At 49.3% G+C, this 5,821-nt stretch overlaps 1 non-coding gene across 1 annotated transcript; it reads left to right on the top strand.

The window, feature by feature from the left end:
• The first annotated feature begins 3,911 nt into the window (after positions 1–3,911).
• LOC114812567 lies at positions 3,912–4,049 on the top strand. The gene has a single exon (XR_003760218.1). It is a non-coding gene; the product is annotated as a small nucleolar RNA SNORA7 (small nucleolar RNA).
• Positions 4,050–5,821: the final 1,772 nt, after the last annotated feature.

The following is a 5,821-nucleotide window of genomic DNA, read 5'->3' as shown; positions in this document are numbered from 1 at the left end:
TGATCGGCCAGAGAGGTAAGAGGAGAACCAGGAGAGGACAGAGTCCGTGAAGCCAAGGTGAGATAAGGTATGGAGGAGGAGGGGATGGTCGACAGTGTCAAAGGCAGCAGAGAGGTCAAGGAGGATCAGAATGGAGTAGGAGCCATTGAATTTGGCAAGAAGGAGGTCATGGGTGACCTTAGAGAGAGCAGTCTCGGTAGAGTGGAGGGGACGGAAGCCAGATTGGAGGGGGTCTAGGAGAGAATGGGAGTTAAGGAATTCTAGGCATCGATTGTAGACGACTCGTTCTAAGATTTTGGAAAGGAAGGGTAGTAGGGAGATAGGACGATAACTGGAGGGGGAAGTGGGGTCAAGAGCGGGTTTTTTTAGGATGGGGGAGACGTGGGCATGTTTGAAGGCAGAGGGGAAGGAGCCCTTGGAGATTGAGTGGTTAAAAATAGAAGTTAAGGAAGGGAGGAGGGCAGGGGCGATGGTTTTAAGAAGGTGAGAGGGAATGGGGTCCGAGGCGCAGGTGGAGGGGGTGGCATTTGCGAGGAGGGAGGAGATCTCCTCTGAGGATACTGCAGGGAAGGATGGGAAAGTAGGGGAGGGGGTTGTTGGGGGGGAGGGGAGAGGCGGAGGGGTGACTTTGGGGAGCTCAGACCTGATCGTGTTGATTTTCGTGAGGAAATAGGTGGCCAGATCATTAGGGGTGAGAGATGGGGGAGGGGGAGTGTGTCTACCCCAGCACTTAGAACAGTGCTCTGCACATAGTAAGCGCTTAACAAATACCAACATTATTATTAAGTGGAAGAGCCGGGATTAGAACCCAGGTTCTTTTGACTCCCAGACCAGCCTCTATCCACTAGGCCATGCTGCTTCTCCTTCATGGCCTCTCATTGGTTTCTAGGTTGGGAATCTGCTCCCATCTTTATCATCATCTTCATCAGTGGCTACCATTCTTCATGGGACCCGCCATCTTGGATTGGCTGCCACCACATGGTCAAGTTGGGGGAGGGGCGTGGGCAATGGAGCCAGCCCCACAGCATGGACGACCAAGCTCCCGGTTTGGTACACGAGTCCCCCTCACTTCTGGTGGAAGCAGCAAGGCCCAGTGGATATACCGCAGGCCTAGGAGTCAGAAGGACCTGGATTCTAATCCCAGCTCTGCCGCTTGTCTGCTGGGTGACCTTGGGCAAGTGACTTCACTTCTCTGGCCCTCAATTCCCTCATCCATCAAATGGGGATTAAGACTGGGAATTGAGACTGTGAGCCCCATGTGGGACAGGGACTGTGTCCAACCCACAACCCAATCACCTTGTATCTACCCCAGCGATTAGTACAGGGCCTGGCAAGTAGTAAGCACCTAACAAATACCACCATTATTATTGGGCCAAGCATTGTGGGCAGGAGGGGAGGAAGGTTCTCAGGAAGGGTCAGGCCAAAGTCTGCTTGCCTCCTTCATTCAGCCATATTTATTGAGCGCTCGCAGTGTGCAGAGCACTGTACTACTGCGGGACGCATGAGATCGGGGAAGTGCTTTGGCCTGGGATCCCAGACTCTGCCAGGCAGTGCAGCCAACACAGCTTAGGTGGATTCATGTGATCTTATTTATTGAGCACTTTCTGTGTCCAGAGCACTGTACTGAGGGCTTGGATGGTCACCACTGGGCAGGATACAGGGTGTCAGCCAGTCTGAAACCATCTGCCTGGATGGCAAGGACATGCTCAGGAAATGCTGATGATTTAAAATAGAAATAATAATAATAATGGTGGTATTTGTCAAACATTGTTCTAAGCACTGGAGTAGATACAAGGCAATCAGGTTAGACACCATCCCTGACCCACAAGGGCTCACAATTTGACTTCCCAATTTCCAGTTGAGGTAACTGAGGTCCAAAGAAGTGAAGTGACTTACCCAAGGTCACACAGCAGACGAGTGGCAGAATGGAGATTAGAACCCAGGTCCTTCTGACTCCCAGCACAGGGCTCTATCCACTAGGCCATGCCGGCTCTCTAGAGAAGCAGAGAAGGAACAGAAAGTATTTGGGAAAGCAGAAATCATTAACCAAGTGGAAGGTTTGGGGAGCACCAGCTATGTCTGCTCCTTGGATCAGTTGCAGTTCCCATGAACACCAGGGGAAGGTGCCACTGTGGAGCGAGGACAAGCCAGGTGCTTGGTACTGGCAACAGGCCTGGGAGTCAGAAGGTAATGGGTTCTAATCCCGGTTCACCTACTTGTCTGCCATGTGGCCTTGGGTAAGTCACTTCACATCTCTGGGCCTCAGTGACCTCATCTGTAAAATGGAGACTGAGATTGTGAACCCCACATGGGACAGGGGCTGTGTCCAACCCGATTTGCTTGTATCTACCCCAGCCTTTAGTACAGTGCCTGGCACATAGTACTTAACAAATGTCATCATTATTATTAATATTATTATTGATTTGGCAGGACTGAGTGGTGATTATTGTTGGAACCAGATGTGTGGCTGGGAAGGACATGGCCAGCACTCAGACCCTCCTCATCTGTGGGAAAAGCAGCCACTTTCTGAAAAAATGCTGCTGGTTGCACTTAGTAATAATAATAATTGTGGTATTTGTTAAGAACTCACTATGTGCCAGGCACTATACTAAGCGCTGGGGTGGATACAAGCAAATCAGGTTGGGCAGTCCCTGTCCCATATGGGGCTTACAGTCTTAATTCCCGTTTTACAGATGAGGTAACTGAGGACCAGAAAAGTCAAGTGCCTTGCCCAAGGTCACACGGTAGACAAGTGTCGGAGCTTCTCTTGCAGCAGCTTGGGTAGGAAAAAAAAAATTATTATCAGGAAAACTGCTGAAGCTCTTTCCGTGCTTATTACTTCTGAAACCAATAATGCTGGAGTCTAGAAAAGAGTTCAAGCTTTGTCCTTGTCTTTGGCAAAAACAAAGACCATTTCTGCTCTGTCACAGGCTTGGCTCAATCCCCAAAACGCTTGCTGCTTCTCCGTCCTGTTGGAGGGGAGAGGAGTGAAACTGCAGCACTCGGGTTCGGAGCCTTCCTCCGAGGAGCCAATCCAACAGGAGAAGAAGGGAACGGCGGAAAAATCTTTCTGACCCTGTCATCGGGACCTAGAGGGACCCTCTCCTCAACCCAATTGAAGAGTAGATGACATCTGTCCATCTTGTCTCCTTAGAGTGAATCTCCCAGCGCTTGACACGGAGTAAGCGCTTAACAAATACCATCATCATCATCACCCCAGGGGACCCGATCCGATCCCTTTGTGAGCGAGTATGGCACCCAGGATACTCAGTCAATAATATTTATTGAATGCTTTCTGTGTGCAGAACACTGCACTCAGCACTTGGGAGAACGTAATATGACTGGGCATGTCCCCTGCCCACAATGAGGATACAGTCTAAAGGAACAGACAGCCATTAATATAAATAAATAAATTCTGGATATGTGCGTAAGTGCCGTGGGGCTGAGGGAGGGTGAATAAAAGGAGCAAATCAGGGTGACGCAGAAGAGAGTGGGAGAAGAAGAGAAGATGGCTTAATCAGGGAAGGCTTCTTGGAGGAGGGGTGCCTTAGCTTTGAAGAGGGGGAGAGCAATTGGCTATCTGATAGGAGGAGGGAGGGTGTTGCAGGCCAGAAGCAAGCCATGGACAAGTGCTAGGTGGCGAGATAGACAAGATCAAAGTGCAGTGAGAAGGTGAGTGTTAGAGACCAGGCTTTAAGTAGCCCTAAGGTGTCTATGCTTCTTGCTGGTGCCGGACAAGGATTTAAGTCACCCTAAGGAGGCCATGCTTCCTGCTGCTGCCAGATGAAGCTTTAAGTAGCCCCAAGGAATCCATGTTGATTGCTGATGTTGGATGAAGCTTTAAATAACCCTAAGGAGTCCTTGCATCCTGCCTCCACAGGAGGAGAACTTAAGTAGCCCTAGGAGTCCATCCCGTCTCAGGGTGGCACCTGGAGAGTCTCCAGTCCTCTACCAGTCTCGACTATGGGAGGGAGAGTCAAGCAGAGGCCTGTCCATTCCATTCCTAGCTTGGGCAGTGGCTAGTGAGTGGAAGGCAATCTGCTACGAATCAAAACTCACCTGTGCTGGGCAGTAAAGAGAGTCGAGTCGAGTATGGAGACTCAGGCTGACTGCCTCAGCTACCTCTTCTGTAAAATGGGGATCGAGACTGTGAGCCCCATATGGGACAGGGACTGTGTCCAACCCAATTTGCTTGTATCCATCCCAGTGCTTAGTACAGTGCCTGATACATAGTAAATGCTTAACAAGTACCATAATTATTATTACTTGGATGCCTTCTCTACAACCCTCAGCACTTGGGTGTTAAAATGAGTGTAAACTTGTCTTGAGACTGCAGCTCATTATGGGCAGGGAATGTGTTTGCTGATTATGTTGCCCTGACCTCTCCCAAGCTCTTAATACAGTGCTCTGCACATATTAAGTGCTCAATAATAATGATAATAATTATGGTATTTGTTAAGTGCTTACAATGTGCCAAGCACTGTTCTAAGTGCTGGGGTAAGTACAAGGTAATCAGATTGTCCCACATGAGGCTCACAATCTTAATCCCCATTTTATAGATGAGGTAACTGAGGCACAGAGAAGTTAAGTGGTTTGCCCAGGGTCACACAGCAGACAAGTGGCAGAGCTGGGATCAGAGCCCGCGTCCTCTGGCTCCCAAGCCCATGCTTTTTCCACTATGCCATGCTGTTTCTCAATAAATACAACTGATTGATGGATGATTGATTCATTTCAGAAGTCATCAGATCTACATCTTCTGGCTCCAGGAGGGTGAGCCACTAACCCTATCCTGGATTCTGTTCCTCCCTTAAGGTTCCCCAGGGAGAGAGCCAACTGCCCGGATTTGGTAGATGGGACATTCTTTCTTTCATCCCACCCAAATCTCTCCTGCTGGCGATCGGTCAGCATCTGGGAGCAGTGTTGGGAAAGACAGGTGAGCCTCAAGACAAAAACTCTGCTCCTCAAGCACCACTTTACTCACTGTGCCCCAATCTATAAGCTCAATGTGGTTAAGAAATGTATCTGCTAATTCTGTTGTATTGTGCTCTCCCAAGCACTTAATCCAGTGTTCTTCACATAGTAAGCACTCAATATATGCCACTGATTGTTTCATTGATTGACAGATTGTAAACTTAGTCTGGGAAGGGAATGTGTCCGCTGATTCTGTTGCTTTGTACTATCCCAAATGCTTGGTACAGTGCTCTCCACATAGTAAGTGCTCAATAAATACAATTGATTGATCGATTGATTGACCGAGAACCCGTGCAGAGGAATTGACTGGCTTGCTAGTGGCTCACACAGCACCCCCTTGCCTTCCCTCACCCGTGTCGGCCATGCTCCCCCTGAGATCGAGTGAGGAGGAGGGCAGGATATGAGGTACCTGTGTCATCTTCATCTACGTCAACCAGCCACAGGCCCATCAGGATTCCCAGTGTGGTTCTTCCCATCGGGCCGACAGCAGAAAGGCACCCCGGAACACTTCACCAACCGATGAGAAGCAGCATGGCTTAGAGAGAAGAGCCCGGGCCTGGGAGTCAGAAGGACCTGGGCTCTACTCCCGGCTCTTCCATGTATCTGCTGTATGTCCTTGGGCAATTCCCTTCCCTTCTTTGGGCCTCACTGACCTCATCTGTAAAATGAGGATTGAGACTGTGAGACCCATATGGGACAGGGACTGTGTCCAACCTGATTAACTTGTATCTACTCCAGCGCTTAGAACAATGCTTGGCACATAGTAAGTGCTTAACAATACTGTAATTATTATTATTATTATTACATGGGGCTCACATGCTAAGGAAGAGGGAGAGCAGGCACTGATTCC

This window comes from Ornithorhynchus anatinus, chromosome 5 (genome assembly GCF_004115215.2).
Source record: "Ornithorhynchus anatinus isolate Pmale09 chromosome 5, mOrnAna1.pri.v4, whole genome shotgun sequence".
Classification (NCBI taxonomy): domain Eukaryota; kingdom Metazoa; phylum Chordata; class Mammalia; order Monotremata; family Ornithorhynchidae; genus Ornithorhynchus; species Ornithorhynchus anatinus.
This window is presented reverse-complemented; position numbering and strand designations above follow the sequence as displayed.